The sequence below is a fragment of the Muscardinus avellanarius genome (genome assembly GCF_963383645.1).
Source record: "Muscardinus avellanarius genome assembly, chromosome: 6".
NCBI classification, from domain to species: Eukaryota; Metazoa; Chordata; class Mammalia; order Rodentia; family Gliridae; genus Muscardinus; species Muscardinus avellanarius.
Window position 1 is genome coordinate 58,515,909 of NC_137791.1, and position 20,800 is coordinate 58,536,708.

Genomic DNA, 20,800 nt, shown 5'->3' on the forward strand with positions numbered 1-20,800 from the left:
ATGAGTGTTCAACATACTCATTTATCCAAGGAGAGGATAAGTTACTTGAGGAACCCACAACAATACTTTTGTGCATAGTAGGCACTCAATATATTTGTGAGTCTCAGGAAATTTTATCCAGAATTTAAATTTGTAGTAGCTGGGTGTGGTGGCACACTCTGTAATCCCAGCATTCGGGAGGCTGAGACCGGAGGATCATGGTTCGCGGACAGCCTCAGCTACTTAGTGGGGCCCTCCGCAACTCAGTGAGACCCAGTTTCAAAATTCAAAATAAAAAAAAGAATAAAGAATAGGGCAGGGGATGTAGCTCGGAGGTCGAATGCCCCTGGATTCTATCCCCAGACCCATAAATAAATAAATAAATAAATAAATTTGTAGTTTATATTATTCTTGTACTAGGCAATGAACCCAGAAACATTTTACCTCTGAGCTATACACCCAAATCTTTTTAGTTTAAGGGTTTCACCAAGATGCTGAGGCTAACCTTGAGCCTGTAATCTTCCTCTTTCAGCATCCCAAGTACTGTAATGCACTACCATGCCTGGCTTATCTTTATATTTTGAACTACCACTTCTTTACACATAACTTTCCAATAAAAAATTATAGTTTTTTTTTCAGGCTTTGGATATTTTCTAGCTTTCACATGAAAATTTAGAATGGGTAGGTAATACTGTCAGTTTTATGTGATAAATTTCAGAATTTGGCCTTAAAAATATTAATTCCTGTTACCCTAACTGAAGTCCCATACAACTTTCTTTTTTTTTTTTCAGATGTAAAAGAGAGTCAAAGAAATTCAGTAAATTGTTTAATAGTCCATATTTATCCTTTCTGGAACCCATATCTTCTGTTTTCCTATAAAGATTTAATTTGTGTGTGTGGGTTGAAGGAGATTCTGGGGATTGAACTCAGGAGCATGCTATCTCTGGGGCTACAACCCCAGTCGTTCTTAGTTTTTGTTTTGAAACAGTCTCTCCAGGTTGCCAAGTCTTGCTATGTTGCTAAAGCTGTCCTTGATACTCTTGTCTCAGCCTCCCAAGTACTGGGATTACAGGTGTGTGTCACCACAACCAGCAAGATTTAATTTTAGTATGAATTAGTCCATAGTCACATAATAAAGCTGGATGTCATCTTCAATATACATAAAAGTTGGAATTGATGAGAAATATGTTCTTATTTATAATATTGTTTTATTGTCAATACAACTTCCAAATTTCTATTACTAAAATAATTTATTGAAATAATTGCTGATCTCAATAATCAATGCACTGATTAACATTTTCCAATTTTTTTCTGTAAAGGTAGATTCATACTGTATTCTTCTGCTTCATATGTAACCTTTAATCATAGGAACCCAAATATGTTTGTGTCAAGATGTTTGCTACATGTAGTACAATTTGATAGAGAAAAAGGTAAATTAATTAAGACTCAGCTTCAAAGCACAGTGATATGAAATAGTGTTCTGTTTAGAAACAGTTTGGCTCTGGGAGACCATCCTCAAAACAGGTATATTGATGTCATTTTACTCCAATAGATGGTGAAGGCATCAATGTGTTCAAGAGGAAATGGTGGGATGGGGGTGGGGGTGGATATATGGAGAGAAACAACACACCACGTGATGTGTGTATGTATGTTTGTATCATTTTGTGTTTCATTATAGTGCATAATTACATTTCACCAATACAAGTATAAAAGAAAAATTCTACATTTTCTCATAGATCTAACCTCACATCCCTACACATGGCATCTGTCAAAAGTATCTAGTTTTGACAGGATTGTATTGTCTTCTGCCTGGTTCCAGAATTCTGGCAGAAGAGGTCAATAGTACTTAGAATTTATAGCAAACTTTTCCTGTCTAATTTTTTGAAGAATGAGCTTGTTACTTGGCTTAAAAAGAATATACTTATGTATGTACTACATACAATCTGATGTATTAGACACCATGAGAACAACTAAAATGGAGAACTTATACAGTCTCCACTATTTTATAGAACTTTATTCACAGAAGTATTATTAAAAATGTGTTTCAGTGACATAGACATCATTGCAGAGATTATGCTTTGTATCATAATGAAACATGAGGTGAGAGCAAAACTTCCTGTTGAAGTATTTTTGTTTTTCATTAAAAGAATCATGTGATCTTATTTTATTTTAGACTACACGTCCAATCTTTTAAAAGAGCATTTAAAATATGGCCTTGGAATAATCTCTTTGATAATGAGGCTATTGAACCCATGTGCAGTGAATGTGATACAAAAGGTTATTAAACTTTTGTTTCTCTAAAATTTTCCATGATTCATGTTGTATTCTGCTGTCAAATGTTGGCACAATTAACTTAATGGCACCAACTAATAATTCATTGACTTGTTCATTTAAGTCAAGTTTTGATAGTTATGGATGGCATTTATTTTTTTGTTTTTTTAATTTTCCAAGTCTTTATTTCCTTACTAAGCAAGTTTAAGTGTATTTTGCTACTTAATTTTTTAACTTATGTAGTCCTGGTTGCTTTTTACTCTTTTATTATTTGCTGGGTAAATTGGAAGTTAACAATAGAACTTATTTTCACAGTTGTATTGCCTCTCTAGTAGAAATGTCATTTTTGTTTTTTTTTAATTTTTTAAATTTTATTCTTAGTTATTTTTTTAATTTTATTTATTTATTTATTTTTTTATTGGTGCACTGTATTCATACATCATAGTGGGATACAAACTTTTGTAGACATACATGCACACATGGCCCAGTCAGCCCCCACCCGATCCCCACCCCATTCTCTCCCCATCCCTCCCTCCCATGCTTGGCTTAGTGGTTGACATCTAGTATTATAGCAAATTATCAAAAATTAAAAATGATAATCTCACATGACAGTTTCATTTGTCTGATACCAAGCTTTTGATGACTTAAGGATAACATTTCAATATTTCTTTTTGCTTTCTTTCTTACCAGAGAATATTTTTTTCTATTTTTTAGGTGAAACTATCATATATTTATATATTTATTTTTCAGAAAAAAATCTATCCTAATATGGAATATGGACTCTAGATACCCAAAACGATCTTGAAAAAGAACAAAGCTAGAAGATATATATTTTCTGATTTCAAACCATATAAAGCTACAATAATTGAAACAGTGTAGTACTATTCTAAAGGCAGATATATAAACCATTGGAGTTAAATAAAAGCCTAGACCTAAATTCTTCCCTATATGTCAAGTTATTTTTGACAAGGTTTCCACGAACATTTGGTGGTGGAAATAATAATCTTTTAACTAAATATTGTTGAAAAATAATAATTACATGGAAAAGAGTAAAATTGGACCCTTACCTAATCCCATATACAAATATTAACTCAAAATAGATAAAAGACCTAAATATAAATCTTAAGACTATAAACTTTTAGGAGAAAATCTGGGTCATAAAACCTCACAACATTGAAATTGGCAGTGATTTCTTGGATATGATTTCAATGGTACAGGCAACACAAGAGTATACAAACTCCCTAAAAAATAAAAAAAAATATTGTATATCCAAAGACAATGTAAACAGAGTTAAAAGTTACTAATAGAATGGGATAAAATATTTCCAAATGCTATATCTGAAGGTATATTAATATTCCAACTAGAAATCCTAAAAATTAACAACAATAAAGGCAAACAATACCATTTAGAGATAGGTAAAATAACATAAATAATGAATCTCCACAGATAACCAATCTTAGTTGTCTGTTGGATGGAAACTCTTGTTTCTCTGGTTCTGGTGTGTGTTACCTATTTCTTCTTTGTAGTTAATCTCTTTGAGTATTTTCTCTAGTGCTGGTTTTGAAGACATAAATTCCTTCAGTTTCTGTTTGTCATGGAAGCTTCTTGTTTCTCCATCTAATTTGATAGAAAGTTTTGCTGGGTAGGAAATTTTTGGCTGGAAGTTGTTTTCTTTCAGAGTTTGGAATATGTTACTCCAAGCCCTTCTGGCTCTCATGACTTGGTTTGGGAAGTCTGGAGTGATTCTAATTGATTTGCCTCTGAATGTCACTTGGCCCTTTGTTTTGTTGCCTTTAAGATTCTCTGCTTGGCTTCCACATTGGTCATTTTGACGTCAAAATTATGTGGCGTGGGGATCCTCTTCTCGGATCCTGTCTAAAGGGAGTTCTATAAGTTTTCTGGACCTGTGTATCAACCTCTTGCTCTATGTTTGGAAAATTTTCTGCTATTACTTTCTTGAAGAGATTGTTGATCCCTTTGGTTTCACTTTCTTTTCCCTCCTCTATTCCAATTATTCTTAGGTTAGCTCTCTTAAAATGGGCCCATATTTCTTCAATATCAGATTCCTGCTGTCGGATATTTTTTTCTAGATTAGAAACTATGTGTTCATTTTTGGAATGATCATCTTCTAAGAGCGAGATTCTGTTCTCCATGTGGTCTAATCGGTTGTTTGTGCTTTGAATTGAGGCCTTTACTTCATTAATTGCATCCTTTATCTCTTTTTGGCTCTCTCTGAATACTTTTCGAAGCACCTCTATTATTTCTACAGTTATTTTCCTGATTTGATCTTCTAGAAATCTCTGATTTTCTGTTTTATCGGGTTCTGATGTTGTGGGGTTGTGGGCATTCATTGCTCCAGTATTATTCCTCTTTCCCATGATTTCGGAAGTTTGTGCCTTCTCTGGGTTCTTCCCTTGGGTCACTATGACTTCACTTAAGGTGTTCTGCATCTCGAGTCAGTAGTATCTCAGACCCCACTACTCCTTTACTGGGTTGTATCACAGAGTCTCCAACCCAGAGAGTCAATAGAGGCTGCTTTAGACTGGGGGGGGGGGTGCCAGGTTGCACATTCTCCTATGGTGTGATATCTCTGCCACTGCCACTCCCACACTGGGTCAAGTCCCAGGGAGTACAGTACTGGGATTTCTCCTCTGTGGCCCTCAATTTGACTCACTGTTCTTGAGTACGCAGATGGAGCTGTACTGGACTCAGTGAATTCGCTGCTGCTGCCGCCGGTGGCAATATGGTGCCACTGCTACGTCCCTGGCCGTGAGGCTGGCATATTTCTTCTTGGTTTTGAGTTCCACTCTGAATCCCTGCAGCGTGTGCTGAGCTCAGTCACTGGGAGCTTTAGATGCTCCCTGTGCTGAGAAATCCCGCCTGGCTGTTCTGCAGTAGCTCACCTCAGCTTGCTGTAGTCATCCGGTGAACTCGCCGCTGCCGCCAGCAGTAAAGCGCTGCTGCCGCGTCCTCGGGCATGAGGCCAGTGTATCTCCTCTGTGCCTCTGAGCTCTGTTCTCAGTCTGCTTTCTCTCTGGAGCCTGGTGATTTTTTTGTTTCTCTGGTGATGATGTTTTCTGGCTATGAAAGGCGCTGATTTTGTGGTAATATAGATTGGTTTTATTGGGGCTCTTAAGCCCCGCTTTTATCGGTCACCATCTTCCTGGAAGTCTCGAAATGTCATTTTTGGCTACTTTCATTGGATTAAATTTATATTTCTAGGGATAAAGTAAAAGTTTTGGGAAAAAATAGATATAAATATAAAGACAAGTGAGGTAAAATTAATATTCTAGTTGATGCTTTGTCTTTTTAAAAATTTTGATTATCTATGTAATGATGAAACTCAGGGGCATTCTACCTCCAAGTTACATCCCCAGCCCTATTTCTATTCTTTATTTTGAAACAAAGTCTCACTAAGTTTCAGAAGGCCTCATTAAGTAGCTGAAGCTGTGCCCCAAATGTGATCCCCCCTGTCTTAGCCTCCCAAGTACTGGTATTATAAATGTGCACCACCATGCCTGACTTCTCTTTATTTTTGATAAAAGAATGTAATTATATTATATTTATTAATTATCTTAGAACAAAATTATAAAAATAGGTTATTTAACATAAATAATATTTGAACAGCTTAATGCCAACAGTTTAAAATAATTAAAAAATGCTTTTGTATTATTTGAGAAGATCAAGTGGATTCTAAGGATTTCTTTTATGAGGAGTTCAACAATAGCCTCAAATTCACTCTTTGCTTGAGTAAAGATGGATAAAATGAAGTTCCACCAAAAGAAATACTGCTTTTCCAATAAGATGGTAGGATTGCTCTACACTTCTACTGTAATTCAAACAGTAATGTCATGTTTTTTGTTTGTTTTGTTTGTTTTTTTTTTGTTACCCACTAGGCTTAAAGTTTCTGGAGAACCTAGTTTGGGTACTCATGACTTTGAAATAGTAATACTAAGTGAAGAAGAGGTAGGTACCATATAGACCCATCTGCCAACAGTCCTTCTTATTCTGAAATTTCTTCCTTCCTTCCTTCCTTCCTTCCTTCCTTCCTTCCTTCCTTCCTCCCTCCCTCCTTCCCTCCTTTCTTTCTTTCTCTCTCTCTTTCTTTCTTTCTTTCTTTCTTTCTTTCTTTCTTTCTTTCTTTCTTTCTTTCTTTCTTTCTTTCTTTCGTGGGTCTGAGGATAGAATCCAGAGACATTTGACCTCCAAGCTACATCTCCTGCCCTATTTTTTATTCTTTATTTTGAAACAGAGTCTCACTAAATTTTGGAGGGCCTCATTAAGTAGCTGAGGCTGTCTGTGAACTGTGATCCTCCAATCTCAGCCTCCCGAATGCTGGAATTATAAATGTGCACCACCATGCCTGGTTTCTTTCTTTCTTTCTTTCTTTCTTTCTTTCTTTCTTTCTTTCTTTCTTTCTTTCTTTCTTTCTTCTTTTGCAGTACTGGGGATGGAACCCAGGGAAATTCTACCTCTGAGCTACAACCCCCAGCCCTAGTTTTATTCTTTATTTTGAAACAGGGTCTCAGTAAGTTGCAAAGGGCCTTACTAAGTAGCCCCTGTTCTCTCTCTCTCTGCTTCCATCCTCTGGGGATGTGGGAGTGGAGCTCTGTGTACTCTTTCTTTCTTCTTCCTGGTGCCATGTCTCTAGCTCCACAGATACCAGCTTCACATGGACCAAACCCCAAAATATCCAACTAATATATCCGAAAGCTGAACAAATAAATCTTTCTTCCTCTAAATTGTGTTGTCAGTCATCTTGGATTATAGCAGTGAGAATATTAACAGAGACAAGGTAGAAATGGGTCCATTTAAAAATCAAGTGTAAATTGATCATAATCAGCTTTAGGCAGGGGAACCATATGATCCCCAAGGCCACACTCCCAAGGACCTCTCCTTAGCAACCAAGCCCCTCTTCCAACTTTGTTACTTTGTTTCTGTGAGGGTTGAGGGGGTAATCTAAATCCAAACCATTATACACCTCAAGTACAAAACAATTAGACTGAAAGAAAACATCTGAAAATAAAGACAAAATGATGCAATATAGCCTGATTTACATTGCATTTCATAGATGGAAATGCTTATTTCACAAAGAAAATTATTTATTTATTTTTGATTGAAGGGGTGGTTCTGGGGATTGAATTCAGGGATATTGTACCTCCAAGCTAAACCTCAAGCCCTTTTTATTTTTTATTTTGAAGCTTGCTAAGTTTCTACAGCTGTCCTGGAGTCTACAATCCTCCTGTCTCAGCCTCCCAAGTGATTTATTTGGAACCAGCCAATATGTCCATCAACAGATGAATGGCCCGCAAAACTATGGGATATGTACACAATGGAATTTTACTCATCCATAAAGAAGAACAAAATCACATCATTTTCAGGGAAATGGATGGAACTGAAGAAGATTATTCTCAGTGCAATTGATTAGTCAGTCACAAAAAGTAAAGAAATTGGATGCTCTTTCTAATTTGCAGAATCTAGGGGGAAAGTCATGGGAGGAGCTCTAGACCATTGATGAGCAAAAAAGGCTACTTAACTGAAGGGAATGGTAGGAGGGATGAGGAAAATTTTCTAATGTACATGATGTACATTCACAAACATATCAAAGTCAATCACTAATCCAAACATGAGGTGAGAGAGGGGAAGGAATGGGATGGGAATTGAGGAAGGGCTAAACAAGTGATGTCTGCATGTATGCCTCTACCATCTTGTACTCCACTAAGATGTCTGATTGCTAATGATACTGAAAAACTTTTATACATTTATTGGCAATTTTAATTTTTTCTTTTGTGATGTGCCTATTTAGTCTACCTGCCCATTTTTTGATTGGGATATTTTTTCTTAGCAGTGAATTCCTGGAATTCTTTATATATTCTAGATATTAGTCCTCTATAGGAGGAATAGTTAGCAAAAATTTTCTCCCATTCTGTCAGCTTTCTGCTGAGGTCCTTGATATCTTCCTTTGCTGTACAAAAGCTCTTTAGTTTAATGCAATCCCACATATTGATCCTCCTTTTATATTTTTGTTTTTTCATGACCTAGAGAAAACTTTTCTTTTTTATTTTTATATTTATTTATTTATTTATTTATTTATTTATTTATTTATTTATTTATGCGGTACTAGGGATGAAGCCTCAGACATTCTACCTCTGAGCTACCCCCATCCTATTTTTTTTTAAATTGTTTATTGGTGCATTGTATTCATACAACATATTGAGGTAAAAAAAATTATGTGGATATACATGTACACATCACCCATTTAGCCCCTATCCAATTACCACCCCATTCCCTCCCCATCTCTCCTTCCCATGCTTGGCTCAGTGGCCGACTCTTAATTTCTTGTGCCTTTGGGATCTTTTTGAGAAATCTTTTACCTATGCCTATGTGTTGAAATGTTGGACCTATGTCTTCTTCATGGAGCGCCAAGGTTTCTGATCTGATTTCCAAATCTTTGATCTATCTTGAGTCGACTCTTGTGCAGGGTGAAAAAGGAGGGTTTATTTCCATTTTTCTGTATATGGTTAACCAGTTTTGCCAACATCATTTGTTGAAGATGCTATCTTTTTTCAATATACATTCTTGGCCCCTTTGTCAAAAATCAATTAGCAGTGAGTGTATGGATTTGTTTCTGAGGCTTCTATTCTCCATTATGTCAATTTTTTTCTGCCAATACTATGCCGTTTTTATTACCATGGCTTTGCATTATAGTTGTTCTTTCTTTCTTTCTTTCTTTCTTTCTTTCTTTCTTTCTTTCTTTCTTTCTTTCTTGGTGGTGGTACTGGGGTTCCTGGAAGCCCTTCTACCTCCGGGCTACACTCCCAGACCTATTTTATATTTTTTTATTTGGAAACAGGGTCTCTTAAGCCAGCAAGGCTGGCTTCGAACTAGCGTGATCCTCCTGTCTCTGCCTCCCAAGCACAGGGATTACAAGCGTGCGCCACCATGCCCGGCTGCATTATAGTTTGAAGTCAGGTATTGTCATTCCTCCTGCATGCTTTTGGTTGCTGAGAACTACTTTGATTATTCTGGGATTTTGTTGTTCCAAATGAATTTAAGGACTAATTTTTCATGTTTGTAAGAAATTACCATGGTAATTTAATGGGTATTGTGTTGAATCTGTAGATCACTTTCGGAAGTATGGCCATTTTGATGATACTTATTCTGCCTACTCATGAACATCAAAGATCTTTCCATCTTCTAAGGTCTTCTTCAATTTCTTTTTTCAGTGTTTTATAATTTTCTTTGTAGAGGTATTTTACCTCCTTGGTTAAGTTTATTCCTTAGTATTTTTTTTGTGTGTGGGAAATTATGAGTAGAAGTGTTTTCTGAATTTTTTCCAGTGAATTTATAGCTGCTATACAGAAAAGCTTTTGATTTTTTAAGATTGATTTTAGTATTAAGACACTTTGCTGAATTTGTTGATCAGTTCTATAAGCTTTTCATTTGAGTTTGTTGAGTCTAAGTGTAGTAACATGTCATCTGCAAATAGTGAAAGTTTAACTTCTTCTTTTCCTATTTGTACTCCTTTGATTTCCTTTTCTTGCCTTATTGCTTTAGCTAGAGTATCAAGTAATATATTGAAAATAAGTGGTGATAATGGACATCTTTTTCATGTTTCTGATTTTATGGGCATTCTTGCAGTTTTTCCTCATTTAATATGATTTTGGCTATGGGCCTATTGTAGATTGCCTTTATGATGTTGAGGTATGCTCATTTTATTCTGATTCTCTGCCATGATTTTAGCATAAATGGGTGTTAATTGATTTTCAGCATCTATTGAAATAATCACATAATTTTTATCTTTGGTTCAGCTTATATGATGAATTATATGGATTGATTTTTGTATGTTGAACCAACCTTGTATCCCTGGGATGAACCCTACATGATCATGATGTATACTTTTCTTGATGTGGTTTTGAATGTGTGTTGCTAGTATTTTGTTTAGCAGTTTTGCATCCAAGTTCATCAATGATGTAGGCCTGTAGTTTTCTTTCCTTGAGCTGTCTTTATTTGGTTTGGGTATGTCTGTGATGTTGCCTTCATAGAATATATTAGTGAGAGTCTTGTTCCTTTCTATTTTATGAAATAGATTGAGGAGTATTGGGATTAGTTCTTCAATAAAGGTTTGGAAATTTCACTTAGGAAACCATCTGGTCCTGGGCTTTTTTTTTTTTTTTGTGATATGCTCTTTATTGCTGCTTTAATCTCTTTGATTGCTATTGGTTGGTTTAAATTTTCTACATCTTTTTTTTTTTGTGTGTGTGGTACTGTGGTTCCTGGAAACCATTCTACCTCCGGGATATACTCCCAGACCCATTTTTATATTTTTATTTGGAAACAGGTCACTTAAGCCATCTAGGCTGGCTTCAAATCTGCATGATCTTCCTGTCTCCATCTCCCAAGCATGGGGATTACAAGAGTATGCCACCACACCTGGCTAAATTTTCTATATCTTTTTGACTCAGTTCAGAAAGGTTGTATTTATATAGAAAGTTATCAGTTTATTCCAGATATTCAATTTTGTTAGAGTATAGATTTTTAAAATAGTTTCCGATAATCTTCTTGATTTCTACAGTGTTGGCAGTAATGTGTCCTTTTTCTTCTCTTATATTCATAATTTGGGTTGATTCTCTCTTTTTTTGGTTAAATTGTCTAGTGGTTTATCTATCTTGTTAATTTTTTTGAGAAAACAGCTTTTGGTTTTGTTGGTTTTCTTTATTCTTTTTCTTATTCTCTACTTCATTGATTTCTGCTCTGTTATAATAATTTCCTGCTTTCCACTGGGTTTGGGATTAGATTGTTCTTGTTTTTCAAGAGCTTTGAGGTGTGTCCTAACAAGATTTTGCTGAAGAAATTAAATAGCAGGACTTTTTTCCTCCCTGGGATTGCAATTTAAGAGTGATAAAAATTTAGAGCTGCCAAGAGTCACATAGAGAATAGATGATATGTTGGAATGGTAATAGAATAGGGTAAAATTGAAGAAAGATGGAAAATGAGTATGGAAAGATAGTTAGAGATTTAATTGATTAAATGTAGCTATGTGACAAGCAGAAAGATTGGTGCCTTCTACTTGAACAAAAGTATACTACTTCTTCTTGAACAAAAGTATACTAATAGTTGGGCAGATTTGGTGGCATGGGAGTCTGGAACTGTCATCTGTCTATGTTTTGTTTTTCTGGGACATAACTGTGTCATTAGTGTGGACACATACAGAAGCATGAAAAGATAGAGGAAAGAGACCCGGTCAGTGGATATATCAATTTTCCCTGGACCAAACAGTTAATGATATGGACTGTGTCACTGAACATGGATCTGGACAAAGTAAAAAATCTCTACATTTGTGGTAAAATTAATAGGATTTGGATTCTATATGAATTTTTTTTTTGGTGGTACTGGGGTTCCTGGAAGCCCTTCTACCTCTTGGCTACAATCCCAGACCTATTTTATTCTATTTTTTAATTTGGAAACAGGGTCTCTTAAGCCAGCACAGCTGGCTTCGAACCTGCGCGATCCTCCTGTCTCTGCCTCCCAAGCATGGGGATTACAAGCATGTACCAACACGCCTGGCACTATATGAATTTTAAGAAAAAAATTTCTAAAACATTTTTTTTAAAATTCAATATATGAAAAGGTATGTTATGCAGAATGATAAGTAATTACATAGTTACTAGGAGCTGGCTGATGTTCATGATCATTAACTATATTTTTCAGTATGGCATCAAGATGAAGAGCTTACTTTGGTTTTATGGCCTCTCTGAAGAACATATTTACACTCATTTTCTACATAGCACTGATCTTTTGAAATTCTCCTAGTAGTCAATATTACTGGACATAAGCATTCCCTACAGGGACTTCACAACTGTGTCATACCTCGGTTATGTGGGGTACAGGGAAAATATTCAACACACATCATATCCTGACCACAAATTTGGCATAAATAATACTGGTGACTAAACATCAACTCCACAGCATAAATGTATCTTATTGCTTTGTGCACATGACTGTTTTTGAACCACTCAGACTTCTTCAGGCAAATAAAGCTCTAATTTCATAGAAGTTTCTGGAATTTTATCAGCTGGAAGGAATGCCAATGCAGACAAACAACATAATCTCACACTGAAGTTTTTGTCATTGCCTGGGTATATGATCAATCTACTCATCTGTTTTTTTCTGCCCAATGTACTGGGATGAATGAAAATCAAACCTTATGAGTAACGTCTTAAATTATTTTTTTCAGAAGTCTGGATCACACCTAGTTCAAATTAATCATTATTTTGGGGGAATCCAATTGACTTGCATTTTCTTCTTCAAAGCCCACTAAATTTTCAAGTAAGCACTTATAATAGTATTTACTTTTTCCAGTCATTAATACATACATGAACAGATAAGTTCTAAATTTTTCAGTTCCAACAGGAGCACAAATTGTATAAATTTGATGAAAACAAAACAACATCAGGGACAGTTTTGAAAGTGCCATCTAGCCAAAGTGCAGGATATGCTAGTTTTCCTATATCAAATTTGCTGGTAAATATAAGTCCATCTTCTTTGACAAATTTCTAACCAAAGATGAATGTGGTGGCACATGCCTTTAATCCCAGTAGCTTGGAGGCTGAAACAGGAGGATCATAGGTTTGAAGCCAATGTACAATAACTTAGTGAGATCCTGTTTCAAATAAAAAGGGTTAAGGATGTAGGTCAGGGGTTGAATGCCCCTCGGTTTAATCTTTAGTAATGACCACCCCCTCTCATGCACAAAAAGTTCTAACCAAAATTAGTGTGTTTTGTAATACTGGAGGAACTTCTATATCAGCAATTTTCTGGCTCAGAAGGTCACTGAGCTTCTAAAACTGTTTTATTCTCTGATTAAGGGCATTTTGAAGGCAAGCACGATGCTATGTGTGAAGGGGCACATAGTATACATTTAAATAATTTTGCAAGGAATACTTCTTGTATTTTTCATCTTTTCTATTGGAGCATTGTAATCATACATCTTAAAGAGGTACAAGATGGTAGACAGGCATACATGCACACATCACCTCTATGATCTTTGAAACACTTCTTACACTTATATTTGAAGAATAGTTGTAGTTTGTTGTAGCCTACTGATCATGTAAGCAAACACTGTCTATTTGAAAGTTTGTTTATGACATGGATATTGCAAGTAAATGATATTTTGTTTTCATGGCTTGAATAATAATTAACTTTTAAGCTTTTGCTTGTCACCACTCAATAGCCTGGTACACTGGTTTATCACAGCCTTTTTGATGGAACAGTGTTATAGATCTCTCCTATCTTGCTGTAAGGAATACAGTAAGAAGAAATAATAGTTGGCTTCCTCAATACCAAATCTGTATTATTCTCCAGAGAGATAGGATCAATAGGACATGTATATAGTGTGGGAAAATTAAAGTCGAGCAGATTAAGGCAGATTAAGGTGCTCCAAAATACTAGGTAAAGAGCTTCCCGGCTTCATCGTGTCCACCTCCAAATAAACTTTTACCTTGTGCAGCTTACTATACCCTGGAGTTTGGGCTGAGAGCTATAATTTCCACTAGAAAAGAACATTCTAGTCCTACTGATAGACACTAGGGTCATCTCATGTGTAACTCCTTTCTTTTCCCAAGAATTTTCTTGTTCTTGTCCTCTCTCCACCCTTTTCTGAAAAACTACTTTACATCTCCCTTCTCCTCCTCTTCCTCCTCCTCTTCTTTTTCCTCCTCTACTTCCTCTTCTTCCTTTTCCTTCTCTTCCTCCTCCTCCTTCTCTTCCTCCTCTTCTTTTTGTACTGTAGATTGAACCAAGAACATTCTACCTCCAACCTATACCCTCAGCCCATTTAATTTAACTTAATTTAATTTTTATTTTTTTAATAATGAGTTTTTATTTCTTTTCCTTTTTTAAACAACATATGCCAGGCAATGTCTGGACATCTTTTGAATCATTCTAAGGGAGTTTGATATGTGGTATTTTAAATTTTTTAAGTGCAGGCATACATGCTTGTTTTAAAACAGGATCTTACTAGTTTGCCAATAGTCTCACTATATTCTGAGGCTGTCCTCATACCTGTGGTCCTCCTGTCTCAGCCTCCCAAGTACTGGGATTGTAGGCATGTACCACCATGCTAGCTTTACATATATTCTTTAAATCACCTAATCACATGACAATATTTTCAGATACTATTTATATAGTTCTTTACTAAATTACCCAATCTATTTTTTACTATACTACTTTGCTATCCTGCTTACATCAATCTAAATTATTGACAATTGATATAATCCCCCTTTCCACTTATGGCTTTTTTTTCCCCTTTAAAATCTGTTCAAAATCTATCAGACCCTCGAACATATTCAGCCTGCAATTTGTGTCTCCTGAGTCTCAATTCTTCTCTGTTCAAATAAATTCTTTGTTTCTTAATCAAATGAAATCTTCATTTTTCTAAATAATGTCATATATGAAAATTTATTAGGGCATTGGATCACCTGCTCACATGATTATAGTGCCCGAGAAGGCCAGGGGCAAAGTGTCTACAAGCAAGAGACTCTGGGATGATAAAATCATGCTTCAAAACCAAATCAGGCCTCAAAACCAAAGAATCCAAGAGTGTAATTCTTGGTCAGAAGCCAAAACATGAGAACTTAAGGGGCAACTAGTGTTGAGTCCTGGAGTACAAGGGCCATCAAGCCTAAAGTTCAGATGTTAAAGCAGCTAAAGAAAACTGTCCTGGCTCTCAGATAGAGACCAAATTGCCTTCTTTATAAATTTTCTCCAAGCCCCTAGCCAATTAGATAGTGCCCACTCACAATGAGGGGGTCTTCCTCATCTGGTCCATTCTGACTGGAATGCTACTCTCCCTTGGAAACACCCTCACAGACACCTCCAAGGTAGTTCCTGACCAGGTTGCTGCATATTCAGTCCAGTGAATATAAAGCCACCATCCTGAGTGAAATGGAAAATGTAGAAGTCCTATCCCTGGAATCCAGCTTTTTTCTACAGCTTTGTTGCCAGTGAGAGTTGTAGTTATCAAGATTTCAACATTCTAGATTTTAATTTTGGTGATTGTGATTTGGGGAATTTCAGACTTTGGTGGTTTTGATCTTTGGGGATTTCAGCATTCAGGATTATAGCACTGGGATCTCACCTTTTAGGTACATGGTATTTAAGACTGTGTCTTTCAGAATGAATCAAACAATTAACAGATAAATGAGAAGAAGTTGCCACAGAGAAAGAAGAAAATTAGGGGGAGGGGGTTGATGATATAAGAATCTAAACAGAGAGAATTTAAACAACTGCCTAGAGGTCAAAGAGCTTAAGGATTAAGTAGTATCTGTTGATATTGTCATTTAGGAGGTTATCTTGTTCTTACTTAAACTTTCAGTATAGTGACAGGGTAAAAATCAAGTTACATTGGGTTGAGAAATAAGTTATAAGTGGAAGAAAGTTGGATATAGACTATATTTATTTATTTATGTTTAGATTTAAAATTTTCATATTTTTATCTGTACATTATATATTCACATCATAATGTGAATCATATTGACAATGACATATATTCACACAGTACTTGGTGCCCTCTCCCCTCTTTCCTTCTTCCTCCCTCCCAGCAATTAGTGTCCAGGTTGACCATACTACATTCATACTTATACACATATTCAGATGTAGCTCCCCCATTAGTCAACCTCAGCCTTCTTCCTCTCCTACCCTTCCATTTCAGCTTTGCTGAGGTTTCCCGTCCATTTTCTGGAGTCCCTCTTGTATCCCTAATACTCCTTAGTTTGGGCATATTAGAGAAAACACATGTCCCTTCCCTTTCTGTGCTTGGCTGATCTCACTTAATATAATGTTCTCCAGATCTTTTCGTCTTCTTGTGAATGGGATGATTTTGTTCTTCTTTATAGTTGAGTAGAATTCTATTGTGTGTATTTCCCATAATTTTGTAATCCATTCATCTGTTGATGGAGACCTAGTTTGGTTACATATTTTGGCTATTACAAATTTGCTGCTATGAAAATGGGTATGCACATGTTACTGTAGTTCTCTGATTTTAACCCCTTTGGAAAGATACCCAGGAGTGGTATAGCCGGATCACATGGTGGACCCATTCCCAGTTTTCTAAGGAATCTCCACACTGATTTCCATAGAAGCTAAACTAATTTCACTCCCACCAACAGTGTAAAAGAGTTCCTCTTTTCCCACATTCTCACCAGCAGTTGTTGATATTTGACTTCTTTATGCTTGCCACTCTGGAGTTAGAAGAAATCTCAGTATAGTTTTGATTTGCATCTCCCTGATGGCTAATGATGTGAAACATTTTTTATGTATCTATTGGCCATTGTGAAGTATCTATTCAGTTCAGTTGCCCATTTCTTGATTGGGTTATTTGTTTTGCTAGTGTAGAGTCTTTTGAGCTCTTTTTATATTCTGGATATTAGCCCTCTATCAGAGTGGTGGCTAGTAAAGATCTCCCATTCTGTAGGCTTCCTCTTTAGGTTCCTGATGGTTTCCTTTGATGAGCAGAAACTTTTTAGTTTGATGCCATTCCATTTGTTAATTTTTGTTTTAATTTTTTGCGGTTTTGAGATCCTGTTGAAGAAATTAAAACCTATGCCTATATGTTGGAGTGTTGACCCTATGCCCTCCAATAATTTCACAGACTCTGGTCTAATTTCCAATTCTTTGATCCATCTTGAGTTGATTCTTGTGCATGGTGAAAGGCAAGGATTTCGTTTCATCTTTCTACAAATGGATAGCCAGTTCTCCCAGCACTGTTTGTTGAAAAGGCTATCTTTTCTCCCGAGCATGAGTTTGGCCCCTTTTTCAAAGGTCAATTTACTATAAGTGTGTGGGTTTGTTTCTGTATCTTCTATTCTGTTCTATTGGTCTGTATGCTTGTTGTGCCAATACTATGCTATTTTTACTACTATTGCTCTGTAGTATAATTTGAAGTCAGGGATTGTGATGCCTCCTGAATGGTTCTTATTGCTGAAAATTGCTTTGGCTACTCTGAGTCTTTTCTTTCTCCATATAAAATCCACGACTGATTTTTCTAGGTCTATAAAGAACGTTGAATAAAGATAACTAAAGAAAAGAAAATTATAGACCAATATCCTTGATGAACTTAGATGCAAAAATTCTAAACAAAATACTTGTTGTATACATTCAAAACCCTATCAAGAGAATTGTACACCACAACCAAGTTGGTTTCATCCCAGAAAAGGAAGGCTGGTTCAGCAGACACAAATCAATACATGTTATTCAACACATAAATAGAACTGAGAACAAAAACCACATGATCATATCAATAGATGCTGAAAAAGCATTTGACAAAATCCAACATCCATTCATGTTAAAAACACTGCAGAAAACTGTAATAGAAGGAATGTATTTCAACATCATTAAGGCAATGTACAATAAACCCAAAGCCAACATCATATGAATGGGGAAAAACTGCAAGAAGTCCCCCTAAAATCAGAAACAAGACAAAGATGCCTACTATCACCCCTCCTTTTCAATATAGTCCTCAAGACACTTTCCAAAGCAATAAGACAAGAGAAGGATATTGATAGAATTCAAATAGGAAAAGAGGATTTAAAATTATCACTGTTTTCAGATGACATAATCCTTTATCAAGAAGACCCAAAGAATTCAACCAAAAGACTATTGGAGCTGATTAACCAATTCAGCAAAGTTGCAGGATACAGAGTCAACCTAAAGAAATCAGTTGCTTTTCTATATGCCAACAATGAATCCACAATGAAAGAAATTAAAAAAAAAACCAATTTCATCCACAATAACCTCCAAACCAATAAAACACCTAGGAATAAACCTAATCAAAGATGTAAAAGACCTCTACAATGAAAACTATAAAACATTACAAAGAGAAATTGAAGAAGACCTTGGAAGATGGAAAGATCTCCTGTGCTCATGGAGAGGCAGAATAAATATCATCAAAATGGCATTCTGGCAAAAGTGATCTACAGATTCAATGCAATTCCTATAAAAAATATCAATGACATTCTTCATAGACTATTTTTAAAATATACTTTTATTGGTGCATTGCAATTACAGATTATAGTTAGGATCAGAGCCATAGAAACATACATGCCCATAGCACCTGGAGGGTTCCCCTCTGGATCCTACCCTGATCTCTCTGACTCCCCATGCAAATTACTAAGATTGGTATTGAGAACTTTATATAGGTACTTAGAATTATTTTAACTATTTCCTTAATTAAGCTTCATTTCCCCCCTCTCACCTCTAGTCTACTGATCTCCTCATTTATTTGAAGTCCCTTTTGTTTACCAATTTTTGTCTAGCTTTCATATATGAGAGAAAACATATAACCCTTCACTTTCTGTGACTGGTTAATCTCATTTAGTATGCTATGCTCTAGTTCCATTTGTTTTTCTATAAATGACATAATTTTGTTTCTCTTTATGGCTGAGTAAAATTCTATTGTGTGTATATACCATACTTTGATAATGGGCTGGCCCCATAATTTGACTTTTATGAATTGTGCTTTTATAAACATGAGTATACATATATTGCTATAGCATTCTGACTTTAATTATTTTGGAAAGATACCCAGGAGTGATATAGCTAGATAATATGGTGTTCCATTCCTAGTCTTCTGAGGAAGCTCCACACTTATCTCCACACTGATCTCCATAGGTTGTACTATTTGCAATCCCACCAACAGTGTATTTTCCCACATCCTTACCAGCATTTGTTATTGTTTGTATTCTTGATGATTGTCACTCAACCCGGAGCTAGGTGGAATCTCAGTGTAGTTTTGACTTGAATTTCCCTCATTGCTAGTCATGTTGAACAGTTTTTCATATATTTATTGGACAGTTTTATTTCTTTTTCTGAGAAGTGTTCATTCAGATCAATTGCCCGGTTTTGATTGGCTTATTAGTTTTCTTTAGTATTAAGTTTTTAAAGTTCTTTGTATATTCTAGATGCCAGTTCTCTATCATAGGAGTAGCTGGCAAAGATTTTCTCCTATCCTGTAAGGTCTCTTTCCAGACTCTTGATTGTTTCTTTTACTGCACAGAAGCTTTTTAATTAAATACCACTACAATTATTTTTTGTGTGTATGTGGTACTGAGGATTGCATCCAACCTCTGAGCTATATCCCCAGATCGATTTTACTTCTTATTTGGAAACAGGGTCTTGCTAGGTTGATAAGAATCTCACTACTTGCTGAAGTTGTCCTCATACCTGCTATCCTCCTGTCTCAGCCTCCCAAATACTAGGATTACAAGCATGTGCCACCATATCTGGCTGCCATTCCAACTGTTGATCCTCATTTTTATTTCCTGGGCTTTGGGGCTCTTAGGAGGAATCCATTATTCTTTTAAAACTTGAATCAGACTCTCTGAGTGTGGTGGCACACACTTGTAATCCCCATGCTTGGGAAGCGGAGACAGGAGGATCGTGCAGGTTCAAAGACAGCCTTGCTGGCTTAAGAGACCCTGTTTCCAAATAAAATACAAAATAGGTCTGGGAGTGTATCCCAGAGGTAGAAGGGTTCCATCCCCAGTACCAGTACCATAAAAAAACAAAGAAAAAAAAAAAAAACTTAAATCAGACTCAAGAAACTCAGCACCAAGGAAAAAATCCAATAAAAAATGGGCAAGTTAACCCAAATAGATACCTCATGAAGAAAGAAATTCAAATGTCCAATAAATGCATGAGAGACCCCGGAGTTCCGGGCCACTTGGCCCCGACCCAGAGAGGGTGGGTGGGTGTGGGCGGGGCTCCCTTAGGCGACCCCCCCCACCCGGAAGGCCCCAGAGGTCCAGGCCGCATTGCCCAAATCCAGGAAGGGTGGGTGGGCATGGGCGGGGTGCCCTTAGGCGACACCCCCCCCCCCAGAAGGGTCCAGAGGTCCAGCCAAGACCCTTAGGAGACGCCCCTCCCACCGGGAAAGAAAAAAATTTTTTCATTGCTACCAAGTACCTGATCCCACATCCTCCCCAAACCACACATACTCTCTTCTCTTATTAAAAAAATAAAAAAAGGGAAACAAAAGAAAAATATTCGAGAGGGGTTAAGATGGCCATGGTGGCAGCTAGAATATTGGAGATGCAGACAAAACATATACATCTGAACTGGAACTTTTGAAAAAATTCCTCACGAAGGAGGACTGAGGCTTCTCTACATCGTTAAGAATGAGGGACATCGCCTGTAAGGAGAGAGTCTAGTGGAGACCTAGGAGGAAGGCGGTGGTGGCAGCAGTGGCTGAGATGGTGGTGGAGACTTGGATTTGAGAGAGGCAGACATCTGATCTAACCCACCCTGATCCTCTGAAGAAATTACCCCAAAGGTCGAATGCTACTGTTGCGCATGCTTAGGAACACTGGACATTATGCAGTATGGGAAAATAGCTTGGGAAAGATTTGAAATGGTGGAGGCAGTCACATTGGCAGCAGCAAGTACTCCACCACGCACCCTTGGGAACGTGGGACAACATGCTGGGTGAAGAGGGTGCTCTGATCGGAGCCTGCCGAGGGGTGAGGCTGGTGCCAGAGCCAGCAAGGTCGGGTTC